The following is a 17288-nucleotide window of genomic DNA, read 5'->3' as shown; positions in this document are numbered from 1 at the left end:
TATGTACTCGTATCATCTATATATCGTTGCTGTAGCCAACATGTAAAGAGACAATAGCTATGCAGAGCTGACATTAGATTTATAATCAGATTTATGCAGTGTACTGATGTTTGTAATATTTTGCTATACAGAACCTAATTTGCGAGGATGTTCACTAAATATGCTGAGTATGTTTTCTCTCAATGTCTCTGTGAAAACCAGAGTGTTGAACTGGCTATGTACATAGCTTTTAGAGACATCTGAGTTATTCTCGCCCCCCTTTGTCTGCTCATAGGCTTTCACACTGTGTTTGCAAAGTTATACATGATAAATAAACACGATTATACCCCAAACTGTGTGTGAGGTTGGTGATGTCTGGTCTGTGCTTCAAGTAAATGACCTGAAAACTCTCAAGTGATTAGACTTTAATATAAAACTTACCAAAAGTACCTCCATGTATTTTTCCTCCTATAGAAAGAAGTTAAAATTGTCAAATGTAACAAGCATAAAATGCACACTAGAGGGAGACATGGCTCACGAAGATATGAAGTGTTCCTCCTCTAAGGATGGCAAGTTCAAAAACATGATCAATGACGCTGCTTCTCGAGTGCTGCCTTCAGTTTGCGTCGTATTTTTCTACAAATAAATGTTATACTGATACAGTGATTTGTCTACACACGTTTTTACATCAAGAAACAAGTTGGATGAAGGACATGTTCAACTCTCTAAAGCTGGGGATTCTGATGGATCAAGGCTGGAAAGAGCGTGTTATGTTCACAAGTAAACTCTACAAGTTAAAGCTCAGAACATGAAAAACGTCATCACCTAACTTCTTTGAAACATGTGACAAATAAGTGAACTGTTTAGATCAGTGTCTCCCAACCAGATGTTTCAAAGTTTATTTAGACGGGACAATGCATATTCATGAACACTACATTAGGCAGTGTGAATACACCGGGTTTTAGCAGAAATGCTAGTTTCCACCCGCAGTCCCCACAAACAACCAGACACACTCACACTCACACCTATGGGCAATTTAGATCAATTAACCTAATATGCATGTTTTTGGACTGTGGGAGGAAACGGGAGTACCCGGAGGAAACCCACGCAACCGGGAACCTTCTTGCTGTGAGGCAACAGTGCTAACCACTAAGCCACCGTGCTGCCCTCAGATCTCTCGGGGGGCGCGAAACTTTGTCTGCTTTGAGGATATGCAGTTGTAAAAATTATATTTACTCATGTTAAATAAATAAAAAATCATAATAACACACCTAATGGAATACAGTAATCCAAGTCTGTATGAACCCACTTAGAAATATATTTTGGTCATTTTAAAATACTAAAAATACTAAAAAAGTTATTTATCAGGATAAAAACTTAAAAACGTATTATTATATCATTATTCAACATTTAATCATACTACTACTCCGACAGGTTGTTAAAGGAAAAATGGTAAAAAATGTTGCTCTCATATTAAAAGAGACATTTTTCAGAAATATTTTTATGTCCTTGCAATTATTTTTTGTGTGTATTTTATACATTGGTGACACAAAATGAAGGTTAGAAAAATAAAGTACAGGGTAAACCAAAGAGAAATGTATCACAAAAACATCATTAATGTTCACTTTTTTCAATTAAAGGTTTGTAACGAATAACTTTACTCTCTTGGTGCCAGTACGTACGGGTCGGGGGCCGGCTGGTCTTAGACACAAGTAGGGGGGACAAGGAATAAAGGTTGGGAACCACTGCTTTAGATCAACGTTGGCAGCAACACATAGCTAAATAAGAAAATGAAGTAAATATATCATATCTTTTTTCCCATACAACATGAAGTGATTAAACTTAAACTTAAACTTAAACTTTAATTATTTGTATAGCACCAACTCATGCAGTGTAAGTGCAACTCATGGTGCTTTACATACAAAAATAAAATAACAATCAAAAGTACAATTTAAAACATCCCATACGACCCCACCCCCCACCCCCCACACATACACACACCCTCACTCACACTCATACACATGTGCATACACTCACACGCCCACACACACACACACACACACAGTAAGTGGACTGGTGACATGGCTTAGCACTAACGATCCAGATGAGGAAAACACTACCTATGGGTGGCCGTCCACACCGAGAGGCTCCACCGGCCATGACCACAAGGAGCATCGCCACAGAGACCCCCCCAACCCGGACAGACCAGGATAGACCCCACACAGAAGGTGGAGTCCCACCCCCAGCTACCCAGGCCTGAGGGACCCCCATGACGACACCCCCATGGGCGGAGCAGACACACCTCCCAGTGTGGACGACCCCCCTGAGGAAACACTGGAGCTAAAAACTAAAGGATTAAAAGAGAGTAAAAAAAATGCCTAAAAAGTGTAACATTTTAGAAAAATCTATACAAAACTTAAGATGAATAATAAATAACATAAAATACAAAGTCACTAAAATGGATTAAAGGTTTAAAGATAATAAAAAAAAAAAAAAAAAAAAAAAAACAACTAATAATACAACAAGCTTCGTTTTTGAACCAATGAAACTTTTACGTTTCCTACACACTGTCCTTCCCAAAAGCTCCTTTTTCCTGATCGTCCTGAAGGCAGCACTTTTTATGCTCCACTGTGCAGACTCTGAACACTTTTTTAAAAATTTTTATTGATAGGTATATACAGAAAAGGTACAAAACTTCAGGATAAAATGCAGTTACAAATTAAGGACAATAAATTATATATCAAAATTAAATAGAAGGCTTGAGGTTTAAGGAGGAAAAAGAAATAAAAACAAAAGATCAGGAAATACATTTTTCACATAAGCTTCTCGTTTTAACCGCTTTGGGGTTAAGACTGTCTGAATATGATATTAATATAGCTTTGAGAACAATTATATTTGGACGTTGGCTAGCAAATTAAGTACAGTGAATATGATATTTAGCAATAATTAAGAAAAGGTTGATTAAATATACTTTGTCTGGGCTTGTCATATCATTTTTTGATACACCAAATAGGACATGTTGAATGCTCAACTTAAAGGAAGAATCAACTTTAGCATTTATAAAATTATTCAGGTCAATCTCGATAACATGAATAATTCCAGAATAAGTGAGAAATTGTTTCATCCATATTACCACAAAAAGAACAGAGTGTGTCAATGTTTATCTTATATTTAATAAGATTGGTCTTGACTGGATAGCATCTATGAAGTATTTTAAAAGTAACCTCTCTCACTGGGGTTGGATGGATATGTAATTTTTCTCAGTCATTTCAAATTTGTGTTAAAGTTTGGTTTTCACTTCTAAGTTGAAGTTTAAGGTCTATAGAACAATTTGAGTCTGAGTGTCAAACACACAGATAAAAAATGGCCTCTAGGGGGCGCCGCAAAATATGTAAACTGCAACAACTTTTGATTAGATTAACCACATTTAGCATATGAGGTATGTATGGATTCAGAATTAAAAGGAGAAACTGGTAAACTAAGCATTTGGCGACCAGATTAAAAATAAATACACTCTTAGCCCAACATATTAAATGGACACAAGCGAAATTATGCTTTTTTAAAGATAAAGTCTGAAAATATCCTCACAGTTGCTAAGGAATTTTACTTTTTAATGTTATTTCCATAAACTGAAATAGAAATGCTCCTCACTCTTCTATTCTATGCCCAAAATGTAGTAACAGCCATAATCTTTGTATGTATGGATTTAGGATCAGGAGTCCCAACTTTTATCAATCAATCAATCAATCAATCAATCAATCAATCAATCAATCAATCAATCAATCAATCAATCAATCAATCAATCAATCAATCAATCAATCAATCAATCAATCAATCAAGCAATCAATCAATCAATCAATCAATCAAGCCATCAAGCCATCAAGCCATCAAGCCATCACGCCATCATTTTATACAAAATAAATTTCCACTAAAGAACTTTATATCTGGAAGAAAGTAAATCAATAACAATAAGAAGAGAAACAATAGTTTTTCTGGCCATAGGGCCAGAGGACCATAGGGCTAACATTTATTCTGAGAACTTCACTCTACAATGATAACTATGGTTTACTTCTTTGATTTATTCTATGTCAGTCTTAGAAGTTCTGACATGTGCACTTGCACAGATGTGTGCACTTTAACTTTGCCTTCATGCACTTGCACCGAGAACTGGCAGGTCGACTTGTACAAGTACTTGTACAACCGCACTGCACATCTAGTTGGAATATGTCTTTTGCAAGTGGTAGCGTAGTCCAAATGGGAAGAAGTTTGCTGTCCTCTTCTTTCCACCCATGGTCAGTGGGGTTGTTGACAGGCATTGTTGACCTAAATGAATGAATAAATAAATGCATTATTTTTTTGTGAATATATAGTACAATACTCAAATCCATACAGGTGCATACTTACATGTGGGCTGTCGTCCAGATGCTTGCTTGGAAGACACTCCTTTTTAGATGTAGATCCAAAGAATCCATTGTTGGGGGGATTCTTTCAACATCCCTCGTCTTCTGTGAGAATAGTCTCATTCGATGAAGATCAACATCATTTTCCTCATTTGATTCACTGGAGTACAGCCTACGGACAAAGTTTATTGCAACTTCTTTCAGCCTTGGAGAGGATTGGAATGGAGTCTCAACGATAGTTGTGAACTCCTCTGTCAAGTGTGGAACTTCGTGCATCAATTTGCAGAAGGATCGCTTACCTCTGAACTTGAAAGAAGATGTGCTGTCTGATCCAGTGAATGCGTGGAAGAGAGCCATGGCTTTACATGTTTCTGTGCCCAGTTTTGTGGCAAGAGTGTTCAGGTAAATCATTCTTGATGTCTTTCCAGTTTTGAAGCAGATCCAGATTTCTGCAGTTGCATTCAAAGCCTTGATATGATGGAAATTACTCAGCAGGATTACGACAACATCTGTGTCTCCAGTATAGACCATCCCAACTGATGCTGTTTGGAGGGCATGGAGAAGATGCAGTAGGACACGAGAGTCAGCTTCCTCTTGGTTGCAGCGATCCATTGGAGGACTGTTTCCAACATGGTGGACGCAATCATCTGCTGTTATGAAGACATCTTTGTCATCTGGGAACTGTCCATTTGTTACAACCGCAGTTGACAGGAATGAAAACAGTTCTGTCTTATTATCTCCATTTGCCAGAAATGCCTGCCAATCTCTTGGGACTTTGGCAGTGCCAGAGATGCGTTGTCGGGTGCCTGATCCTCGTTTTTCTCTTGTTCCTCCTTTGATTGTCCAAGCACGATACTGGTCCCAGACGATGTCCACTCGTGTTGATCTTTTCAAGTCACGTTGAACTCTTGGGCAGAAGACCTTGTCGAAGTAGGACTCTAACCCTAACCCTAACTCTAATCCTAACCCTAACTCTACCATAACCTTATTTTTGAAAGATCACAGTATTATCTATATGGATTAAAACAGTAAAATAATTAAGAAGTGCAACAATAACAAAAGGCCTGCAATTTGGGTGCATCATATCGGCTATATGCACCCATATTTGTGTATGGGTATCCTAGCTATCTTTATGCTATAGGGATATTCTGAACAAACATCTTAAATCCAGTTGAGTCAATTACACAGCATTTATTTACAATAACTTTAAAAATCATGTTTCATGGCAACTTTGAGGACATTCCCAGACTTTATCTTCAAAAAAAGCACAATTTTGCTTGTGTCCATTTTATATATTGGGCTAAAAGTGTATTTATTTTTAATCTGGTCACCAAATGCTTGGTATACATGTTTCTCCTTTTAATTCTGAATCCATACATGCCTCATATGTTAAAATTGTATAATCTAATCAAAAGTTGTAGCAGTTTACATATTTTACGGCGCCCCCTAGAGGCCATTTTTTGTGTTTGACACTCGGACTCAAATTGTTCTATAGACCCTAAACTTCAACTTGGAAGTGAAAACCAAACTTTAACACCAATTTGAAATGACTGAGCCTTAAACGACCCCACTAGGGGGGGCGTCCCTCACCTCCACGGTCTGGGCACATGACCGCGGGGTTAACCACACTGGGTTCCGCTCTATTTTCTCACGGACTAATACTTTGTCTCCTTACAAATGTTAGATTAAATATCATCAAAAATAAACATAAAGTCATCACATATTTTTGAGTGTACATTAACTACCAATCAGGTCTGGGGGTGGCCACAGGGCGGCCAATGAGATTTCAGGGGTGGCCCAGGCCACCCCCCAAAATCACCACTACCTCAGAGTTGAACTGGGAACCTTCTTGCTGTCTCAGAGTTGAACCAGGAACCTTCTTGCTGCCTCAGAGCTGAACCAGGAACCTTCTTGCTGTCTGGGAGTTGAACCGGGAACCTTCTTGCTGTCTGGGAGTTGAACCGGGAACCTTCTTGCTGCCTCAGAGTTGAACCAGGAACCTTCTTGCTGCCTCAGAGCTGAACCAGGAACCTTCTTGCTGCCTCAGAGCTGAACCGGGAACCTTCTTGCTGCCTCAGAGTTGAACCAGGAACCTTCTTGCTGCCTCAGAGTTGAACCGGGAACCTTCTTGCTGCCTCAGAGTTGAACCGGGAACCTTCTTGCTGTCTGGGAGTTGAACCGGGAACCTTCTTGCTGCCTCAGAGTTGAACCGGGAACCTTCTTGCTGTGAGGCAGCAGTGCTCACCACCAAGCCACCGCGCTGCAAAGAGTTAATACGATTGTGGATAAATAAGATAAATCTATTGAATGTTTCTACAAGGAAACTTCTTGTCTCTTTCATTTGCAGAGGCCACCACAGCGGCTCACTGCTTTCTGCACGTTGTTTGGTGTTGTTTTGTGTTTGTTATTTGTGTTTTACACCAAATCCCCTCCTGACACATCTACATATTGCTATTTTTCGTGGCTTGCAACACTTTCCCCATTCACACCATTAGCTTTTATACCTGTCAAGTTTTGGATTTAAAGATGAGGGAAATGTTCCAGCGTCCCACCAGCCCAACCGAGGTCCCGTATTACATTCTAAGACGAGTTTACAAGAAATATATAATAACGACCTGTCAACCTCTTACAAACTACAACTACGTGCTCAGAATCTCAGAAATGTTGTGGACATTCTTATGTGTGTAATTCCTATAATAGAGAATACATTAAAAAACAAAAGGGAATTAAATTACATTCATTTATTTGACATATTTTCAAGTTAATGCCTCCCCTTTATAAAACAAACATAACAATAACAGCAGTAACAGCAGCAGTAGTAGTGTGGCACATAGGATATTAATATATATACAATGATACAAATATCTTGCTTGATCTACTTAAAAAGCAGAGAAAAAAAAGTCAACTTTTTGCATGAGATTATTATGTAGATCAAGAAAGACTAGTCTTTGTATAAACTACTTAATTTTATGTAGTAAATAATACATTTTGCAAGCAGTCAACTTAATTGCATTAAGTTTACTTTATTTATCAAAATTAATTTGACATTAAAAAGAAAAAAAAGGGGAAAAAATGGAAAAAAGGGGAAAAAAGAAAAAAGGAAAAAAAATTAAGTTGACTTTACTTGCAAATTAATTTTGTGCATACTAAAAATTGAGTAGTTTATACAAAGACTAGTCTTTCTTGATCTACATAAAAATCTCATGCGAAAAAGTCGCCTTCATTTTTTTAAAGTAGATCAAGCAAGATATTTTTTACTGTGGTTTCTACTTAAACAAATAAAGCACGATTCATCTAAACGTTGGTCAATCTGCCTAATAGATTAAAACTGTTAAAGGAAAAGTAAATACAACAAGATCATTGCTTGTTGTTTGTGTGTAAATGAAAAGATTGTCAAGGATTACATAAATACTGCTTGTTAAGGAAAAATGCACAATGTCTTGTTTTTTTAACAAATGCAGATTAAGTTCAAAACTAGATGTATTCATGTAAAGCAACAAACTTCATTTTTAATTGTTAATATCACAGATTTAAATATGTTATATTTACATGCGCTTAGATTTATTTTTTTCAGTGTAATTGCCTGCTCACTTAAATATGTTATTTTATATATAGCTCTTATATTGCATATTTACAGACAACCCCATTCAATTCTAAGCATTTCTTGTTTTTTTTTAGTGTAAAAGGCACAAGACCAGCCGGGGGTTTATAAACTGTGGCTGCGCTGAATTCTTCAGTTGGCAGTTATATATTATTATTAATTATTATTAACACTGGGACCAGTGAAAGCCACTGACGATCAGCCGACGCACATTTCTGTTTTTATTGATTCTTTCAGGTGGGTAAATGTTACATTACTAATGTGACATTTACCCACCTGAAAGAATCAATAAGGGCTCTCAAGTTTCATGAAAAGTTTGGAGTGAGATTACATCTATTAGGGCTGGAGCGACTTGAAATTCTGTGGTGTTTGAGCACCAAGAAGAGGACTAGAGTGGTTTGCCAAGTCCAAATAATATTATTGCAAAGTCATACATGTTTCCGCCCAGTTTCGAACAGGGGACCTTTCGCGTGTTAGGCGAACGTGATAACCACTACACTACGGAAACTTGCATGCTTTGAAAATGGCAGGCGTAATGAAAAAAAAATCCTATCTTCAAAAATTCATGTTATAAATTAATTAATGACTTCATTTAAGTTGTCCTGTTGTGGTAAAATTAAAAATCATCCATGGGTATTACCATGCTGGGTAGAAAATACAAAATGTACCACAAGGGAATCCAAGTGATTACTTTTGAAAGACAGTACTGGATATGGTTAATAACTGCAAATTAGGCAGTCGTCTTGCACATTCAAACATTACTCGTTGTTGGCAGGATTCAAACCTGCGCGGGGAATCCCCAATGGATTTCTAGTCCATCGCCTTAACCACTCGGCCACAACAACCTGTCAGCTGTGTGTGTGTGTGTGTAATAAACCAAACAAAGTTCCACCTGAAGTGTAGCTATAGAGCCTTTATTTTAAAATGGTTGGTTCTACTTTATCAGTTTGAGACATATTTGCATCCTCATTTTTTAAAAACATTTTGATGCAATGCATTTTTATCAACAGTCAGTGCAGTATGTTCTTAGATAATACATCCACTTTCTTGTTTGCAAAAGGCTCTGGATATATTTCAGTTAATGTCTCACAGGAATCTCGTGTATGAGAGGAAGTCTTAAGTAGCAGAGGATGGTTTCGATCCATCGACCTCTGGGTTATGGGCCCAGCACTCTTCCGCTGCGCCACTCTGCTGTTTAACCAGGATGTGATTCCGCCACACAGTCCGTGACTTTGGGGGATGGCGTGACTCCTTTCAAATCTTCTGACAGTTTCAAAAATCCTACAACTCTGTCAACTAACTAACCAGCTTAAATGACATCACGTGACCCAGCACAATTCTCTCAGATATGAATGAAGCAGATCTATTCTAAGACTGATTTCTTTCTGATTATCTTTTAAAATTGATCAGATTTGTTTGGAACTGTGAAGGGAAAACCCTGTTGGAAATGATCCTTCGTATTGATCAGTGACCATCATTAGCATCATTAGCTGAAAACGTCTGTTTAAACTGCTTAAACATCATTCAAGAACATACTCGGGATATTAGATACATTCATAACATATTTAAGGGTTCTTAGGGACATTTTAGGGTATCTCCAGCCCCCTAAAGCAGGTCTAATGGTGTCCATGTTTCCATTTCCCCGTGTTGTTTTTTGAGGTGGAGCCTCGTGGATTGATACTACAACATCATGTGGGTAAACCTTGATACCTGGTTGTGTGGAAGACTGACAGGTTCCACTGAGATTTGAACTCAGATTACTGGAGTCAAAGTCCAGAGTGCTAACCATTACACCATGGAACCCTGTTCAGCTGTTATTGTGGTTTTATTGTGGTCCTGAAACCACAACATGAGTGAAAAGCAATATGCGCCTGAGCATCTGACAGAGTGCTGTCCATGGTGCTAGGAGCGTCTGGGTGTTTAGGGTACCAGGGCCCTGGTCCTCCAGGCCCAAGGGCTGGCTCTTTCACTCCAGTGGCCGGTCGGTGGGGGGGGCTTAAAAGCGGGTCCCCGGGTTTGGACGGTGAGCCGGGTCTTTGGGTGGCTCCAGGTGAGCCGTGTTGTTGAGGTTGTTGAGTTGTTGTTGGGGTGTGGTGGTGAAAGCTCCTGAGGTGTGGGGGTGGTGCAACTAGTGGGGTCTGGTGGTGGAAGCTCCTGGGGTCTGGTGGTGGAAGCTCCTGGGGTCTGGTGGTGGAGCTAGTGGGGTCTGGTGCTGGAAGCTCCTGGGGTCTGGTGGTGATGCTGCTGTTGTGTTCTGGTGGTGGAGCTAGTGGGGTCTGGTGGTGCAGCTAGTGGGGTCTGGTGGTGGAAGCTCCTGGGGTCTGGTGGTGGAAGCTCCTGGGGTCTGGTGGTGGAAGCTCCTGGGGTCTGGTGGTGGAGCTAGTGGGGTCTGGTGGTGGAAGCTCCTGGGGTCTGGTGGTGGAAGCTCCTGGGGTCTGGTGCTGGAAGCTCCTGGGGTCTGGTGGTGATGCTAGTGGGGTCTGGTGGTAGAAGCTCCTGGGGTCTGGTGGTGGAGCTAGTGGGGTCTGGTGGTGGAAGCTCCTGGGGTCTGGTGGTGCAGCTAGTGGGGTCTGGTGGTGGAAGCTCCTGGGGTCTGGTGGTGATGCTGCTGTTGTGTTCTGGTGGTGGAGCTAGTGGGGTCTGGTGGTGGAAGCTCCTGGGGTCTGGTGGTGGAGCTAGTGGGGTCTGGTGGTGATGCTGCTGGGGTCTGGTGGTAATGCTGCTGGGGTCTGGTGGTGGAGCTAGTGACTGACATGTTTTGGTAAAAGGCGGGCATGACGAGAAAAGTCCTGTAAAAAATATCTCTAATATGTTTCTTTTTTCCCTGTAAAGTTGGACATTTTAAAGTGTAGGTAAATGGAGAATGACTGGCTTTTGGTCAGTTGTAGAACTGCAACGAAATTCATTTCTGCATAAGACCCAATGTGAGAAAGAGATGGTCGACCTTCCTGTCCTGAGCACCAAGAAGAGGACTAGAGTGGTTTTCCAAGTCCAATTAATATTATTGCAAAGTCATACATGTTTCCACCCAGTTTCGAACAGGGGACCTTTCGCATGTTAGGCGAACGTGATAACCACTACACTACGGAAACTTGCATGCGTCTAAAATGGCAGGCGTAACGAAAAAAAAATCCTATCTTCAAATCATTCATGTTATAAATAAATGTATGACTTCATTTAAGTTGTCCTGTTGTGGTAAAATTAAAAATCATCCATGGGTATTACCATGCTGGGTAGAAAATACAAAATGTACCACGAGGGAATCCAACTGATTACTTTTGAAAGACAGTACTGGATATGGTTAATAACTTCAAATTAGGCAGTCGTCTTGCACATTCAAACATTACTCGTTGTTGGCAGGATTCAAACCTGCGCGGGGAATCCCCAATGGATTTCTAGTCCATCGCCTTAACCACTCGGCCACAACAACCATTCAAAAGAGAGTGGGGAGTATCGGTCTATAGCCTTGAAAAGAAATGCAAAGCTCAAGTCTACCAATCCAGGTCAGTTCTTACAAAGCCTTGTGAACAATCTTGAGCAACACTTGTCTTTGGAAGATGAAACCATCAAGGACCTCAGCATCCTTGATCAGAGTACATTGCCATCAAACCCCAGTATCCGCCATGGTGAAGAACAAGTTAAGCGACTGTGCAAACGATTTAACTTGTGCACAGACCAAGCACTGAATGGGATGCGGGACCTACTGGAAGAGCCAAACAGTGAGCCCAAAGACATAAAACCACTCATGAACTGTATGAAAACATTCCCTGTTAGCACAGCAGAGTGTGAGAGGAACTTTAGCCTTATGAACAATATAGGCACAGACAAGAGGGCTGTCCTACTGGTCTAAAACATATCAAACTTAATGATGATTAACATCAATGGCCCCCCTACTTCCAAGTTTGATCCCAGAAAGTATACAAGCACCTGGTTGAAGAGCCACCGTGCTGCCTCTTCTGTGCGTTCTAGACAGTGCAGTGTGAAAACCCCTGCAGAAAGCAAGTCTGTCTGGAATATACTGTAGTACAGGGGTAGACAGGCTGTTAACAGGTTTAAAATCCTGCACTGACAATAAATCTTGTGTTCAAAATCAGTTATTTGATGTTTACAGTTCATAAGTATATTAAACTACTTACCTAAGTACCTACCCGAAGCGCCTTGAACCAACTGTGAGCACTTATTTAGAAACCCAGCATTGGATTGAGAGAGTATTTCACTGTGGTTTTCGTGAATATGTTGTAAAATGTATATATTTGTGTTCATTGTTAAAAGTGTTGAGATTTTTCTAAGTCCCCACGATGTTGAAATTTTTCTAAGTCCCCACGGTGTTGAAAAATTTCAAAGTCCCCACAGGTACCACAGCCATTTGGCAAAAGTGGAAAATATTTCAAAATGTTGAAAGTATTTCAAAGTGTTGAGATTTTTCTAAGTCCCCACGATGTTGAAATTTTTCTAAGTCCCCACGGTGTTGAAAAATGTCAAAGTCCCCACAGGTACCACAGCCATTTGGCAAAAGTGGAAAATATTTCAAAGTGTTGAAAATATTTCAAAGTGTTGAGATTTTTCTAAGTCCCACCCGGTGTTGAAAAATGTCAAAGTCCCCACAGGTACCACAGCCATTTGGCAAAAGTGGAAAATATTTCAAAGTGTTGAGATTTTTCTAAGTCCCCACGATGTTGAAATTTTTCTAAGTCCCCACGGTGTTGAAAATTTTCAAAGTCCCCACAGGTACCACAGCCATTTGGCAAAAGTGGAAAATATTTCAAAGTGTTGAAAATATTTCAAAGTGTTGAGATTTTTCTAAGTCCCCACGATGTTGAAATTTTTCTAAGTCCCCACGGTGTTGAAAAATGTCAAAGTCCCCACAGGTACCAAAGCCATTTGGCAAAAGTGGAAAATATTTCAAAGTGTTGAAAATATTTCAAAGTCCCCACGATGTTGAAATTTTTCTAAGTCCCCACGGTGTTGAAAAATTTCAAAGTCCCCACAGGTACCACAGCCATTTGGCAAAAGTGGAAAATATTTCAAAGTGTTGAAAATATTTCAAAGTGTTGAGATTTTTCTAAGTCCCCACGATGTTGAAATTTTCTAAGTCCCCACGGTGTTGAAAAATGTCAAAGTCCCCACAGGTACCACAGCCATTTGGCAAAAGTGGAAATATTTCAAAGTGTTGAAAATATTTCAAAGTGTTGAGATTTTTCTAAGTCCCCACGATGTTGAAATTTTTCTAAGTCCCCACGGTGTTGAAAAATGTCAAAGTCCCCACAGGTACCACAGCCATTTGGCAAAAGTGGAAAATATTTCAAAGTGTTGAAAATATTTCAAAGTCCCCACGGTGTTGAAAATTTTCAAAGTCCCCACAGGTACCACAGCCATTTGGCTAAAAGTGGAAAATATTTCAAAGTGTTGAAAATATTTCAAAGTGTTGAGATTTTTCTAAGTCCCCACGATGTTGAAATTTTTCTAAGTCCCCACGGTGTTGAAAAATGTCAAAGTCCCCACGGGTACCACAGCCATTTGGCAAAAGTGGAAAATATTTCAGTGTTGAAAATATTTCAAAGTGTTGAAAATATTTCAAAGTGTTGAGATTTTTCTAAGTCCCCACGATGTTGAAATTTTTCTAAGTCCCCACGGTGTTGAAAAATTTCAAAGTCCCCACAGGTACCACAGCCATTTGGCAAAAGTGGAAAATATTTCAAAGTGTTGAAAATATTTCAAAGTGTTGAGATTTTTCTAAGTCCCCACGATGTTGAAATTTTTCTAAGTCCCCACGGTGTTGAAAAATGTCAAAGTCCCCACAGGTACCACAGCCATTTGGCAAAAGTGGAAATATTTCAAAGTGTTGAAAATATTTCAAAGTGTTGAGATTTTTCTAAGTCCCCACGATGTTGAAATTTTTCTAAGTCCCCACGGTGTTGAAAAATGTCAAAGTCCCCACAGGTACCACAGCCATTTGGCAAAAGTGGAAAATATTTCAAAGTGTTGAAAATATTTCAAAGTCCCCACGATGTTGAAATTTTTCTAAGTCCCCACGGTGTTGAAAATTTTCAAAGTCCCCACAGGTACCACAGCCATTTGGCAAAAGTGGAAAATATTTCAAAGTGTTGAAAATATTTCAAAGTGTTGAGATTTTTCTAAGTCCCCACGATGTTGAAATTTTTCTAAGTCCCCACGGTGTTGAAAAATGTCAAAGTCCCCACAGGTACCACAGCCATTTGGCAAAAGTGGAAATATTTCAAAGTGTTGAAAATATTTCAAAGTGTTGAGATTTTTCTAAGTCCCCACGATGTTGAAATTTTTCTAAGTCCCCACGGTGTTGAAAAATGTCAAAGTCCCCACAGGTACCACAGCCATTTGGCAAAAGTGGAAAATATTTCAAAGTGTTGAAAATATTTCAAAGTCCCCACGATGTTGAAATTTTTCTAAGTCCCCACGGTGTTGAAAATTTTCAAAGTCCCCACAGGTACCACAGCCATTTGGCAAAAGTGGAAAATATTTCAAAGTGTTGAAAATATTTCAAAGTGTTGAGATTTTTCTAAGTCCCCACGATGTTGAAATTTTTCTAAGTCCCCACGGTGTTGAAAAATGTCAAAGTCCCCACGGGTACCACAGCCATTTGGCAAAAGTGGAAAATATTTCAGTGTTGAAAATATTTCAAAGTGTTGAAAATATTTCAAAGTGTTGAGATTTTTCTAAGTCCCCACGATGTTGAAATTTTTCTAAGTCCCCACGGTGTTGAAAAATTTCAAAGTCCCCACAGGTACCACAGCCATTTGGCAAAAGTGGAAAATATTTCAAAGTGTTGAAAATATTTCAAAGTGTTGAGATTTTTCTAAGTCCCCACGATGTTGAAAAATTTCAAAGTCCCCACAGGTACCACAGCCATTTGGCAAAAGTGGAAATATTTCAAAGTGTTGAAAATATTTCAAAGTGTTGAGATTTTTCTAAGTCCCACCCGGTGTTGAAAAATGTCAAAGTCCCCACAGGTACCACAGCCATTTGGCAAAAGTGGAAAATATTTCAAAGTGTTGAGATTTTTCTAAGTCCCCACGATGTTGAAATTTTTCTAAGTCCCCACGGTGTTGAAAATTTTCAAAGTCCCCACAGGTACCACAGCCATTTGGCAAAAGTGGAAAATATTTCAAAGTGTTGAAAATATTTCAAAGTGTTGAGATTTTTCTAAGTCCCCACGATGTTGAAATTTTTCTAAGTCCCCACGGTGTTGAAAAATGTCAAAGTCCCCACAGGTACCACAGCCATTTGGCAAAAGTGGAAAATATTTCAAAGTGTTGAAAATATTTCAAAGTCCCCACGATGTTGAAATTTTTCTAAGTCCCCACGGTGTTGAAAAATTTCAAAGTCCCCACAGGTACCACAGCCATTTGGCAAAAGTGGAAAATATTTCAAAGTGTTGAAAATATTTCAAAGTGTTGAGATTTTTCTAAGTCCCCACGATGTTGAAATTTTTCTAAGTCCCCACGGTGTTGAAAAATGTCAAAGTCCCCACAGGTACCACAGCCATTTGGCAAAAGTGGAAATATTTCAAAGTGTTGAAAATATTTCAAAGTGTTGAGATTTTTCTAAGTCCCCACGATGTTGAAATTTTTCTAAGTCCCCACGGTGTTGAAAAATGTCAAAGTCCCCACAGGTACCACAGCCATTTGGCAAAAGTGGAAAATATTTCAAAGTGTTGAAAATATTTCAAAGTCCCCACGATGTTGAAATTTTTCTAAGTCCCCACGGTGTTGAAAATTTTCAAAGTCCCCACAGGTACCACAGCCATTTGGCAAAAGTGGAAAATATTTCAAAGTGTTGAAAATATTTCAAAGTGTTGAGATTTTTCTAAGTCCCCACGATGTTGAAATTTTTCTAAGTCACCACGGTGTTGAAAAATGTCAAAGTCCCCACGGGTACCACAGCCATTTGGCAAAAGTGGAAAATATTTCAGTGTTGAAAATATTTCAAAGTGTTGAAAATATTTCAAAGTGTTGAGATTTTTTTAAGTCCCCACGATGTTGAAATTTTTCTAAGTCCCCACGGTGTTGAAAAATTTCAAAGTCCCCACAGGTACCACAGCCATTTGGCAAAAGTGGAAAATATTTCAAAGTGTTGAAAATATTTCAAAGTGTTGAGATTTTTCTAAGTCCCCACGATGTTGAAATTTTTCTAAGTCCCCACGGTGTTGAAAAATGTCAAAGTCCCCACAGGTACCACAGCCATTTGGCAAAAGTGGAAATATTTCAAAGTGTTGAAAATATTTCAAAGTGTTGAGATTTTTCTAAGTCCCCACGATGTTGAAATTTTTCTAAGTCCCCACGGTGTTGAAAAATGTCAAAGTCCCCACAGGTACCACAGCCATTTGGCAAAAGTGGAAAATATTTCAAAGTGTTGAAAATATTTCAAAGTCCCCACGATGTTGAAATTTTTCTAAGTCCCCACGGTGTTGAAAATTTTCAAAGTCCCCACAGGTACCACAGCCATTTGGCAAAAGTGGAAAATATTTCAAAGTGTTGAAAATATTTCAAAGTGTTGAGATTTTTCTAAGTCCCCACGATGTTGAAATTTTTCTAAGTCCCCACGGTGTTGAAAAATGTCAAAGTCCCCACGGGTACCACAGCCATTTGGCAAAAGTGGAAAATATTTCAGTGTTGAAAATATTTCAAAGTGTTGAAAATATTTCAAAGTGTTGAGATTTTTCTAAGTCCCCACGATGTTGAAATTTTTCTAAGTCCCCACGGTGTTGAAAATTTTCAAAGTCCCCACAGGTACCACAGCCATTTGGCAAAAGTGGAAAATATTTCAAAGTGTTGAAAATATTTCAAAGTGTTGAGATTTTTCTAAGTCCCCACGAAGTTGAAATTTTTCTAAGTCCCCACGGTGTTGAAAAATTTCAAAGTCCCCACAGGTACCACAGCCATTTGGCAAAAGTGGAAAATATTTCAAAGTGTTGAAAATATTTCAAAGTGTTGAGATTTTTCTAAGTCCCCACGATGTTGAAATTTTTCTAAGTCCCCACGATGTTGAAAAATTTCAAAGTCCCCACAGGTACCACAGCCATTTGGCAAAAGTGGAAATATTTCAAAGTGTTGAAAATATTTCAAAGTGTTGAGATTTTTCTAAGTCCCCACGATGTTGAAATTTTTCTAAGTCCCCACGGTGTTGAAAAATGTCAAAGTCCCCACAGGTACCACAGCCATTTGGCAAAAGTGGAAAATATTTCAAAGTGTTGAAAATATTTCAAAGTCCCCACGATGTTGAAATTTTTCTAAGTCCCCACGGTGTTGAAAAATTTCAAAGTCCCCACAGGT

General features: G+C 39.1%; 5 non-coding genes across 5 annotated transcripts; all 5 read right to left on the bottom strand.

The window, feature by feature from the left end:
• Window positions 1-8415: 8415 nt before the first annotated feature.
• On the bottom strand, window positions 8416-8488 carry trnav-aac (transfer RNA valine (anticodon AAC)). The gene has a single exon. It is a non-coding gene; the product is annotated as a tRNA-Val (tRNA).
• A 255-nt stretch (window positions 8489-8743) lies between these two features.
• Window positions 8744-8825, bottom strand: trnas-aga (transfer RNA serine (anticodon AGA)). Its single transcript has one exon. It is a non-coding gene; the product is annotated as a tRNA-Ser (tRNA).
• Window positions 8826-9711: 886 nt separating this feature from the next.
• On the bottom strand, window positions 9712-9783 carry trnaq-uug (transfer RNA glutamine (anticodon UUG)). Its single transcript has one exon. It is a non-coding gene; the product is annotated as a tRNA-Gln (tRNA).
• Window positions 9784-10999: 1216 nt separating this feature from the next.
• trnav-aac (transfer RNA valine (anticodon AAC)) lies at window positions 11000-11072 on the bottom strand. Its single transcript has one exon. It is a non-coding gene; the product is annotated as a tRNA-Val (tRNA).
• A 256-nt stretch (window positions 11073-11328) lies between these two features.
• trnas-aga (transfer RNA serine (anticodon AGA)) lies at window positions 11329-11410 on the bottom strand. Its single transcript has one exon. It is a non-coding gene; the product is annotated as a tRNA-Ser (tRNA).
• Window positions 11411-17288: the final 5878 nt, after the last annotated feature.

The sequence above is a fragment of the Cololabis saira genome, chromosome 16, assembly GCF_033807715.1.
Source record: "Cololabis saira isolate AMF1-May2022 chromosome 16, fColSai1.1, whole genome shotgun sequence".
NCBI lineage: Eukaryota > Metazoa > Chordata > Actinopteri > Beloniformes > Belonidae > Cololabis > Cololabis saira.
The sequence above is the reverse complement of the archived record's forward strand: the minus strand, read 5'-3'. Positions and strand labels throughout refer to the sequence as shown.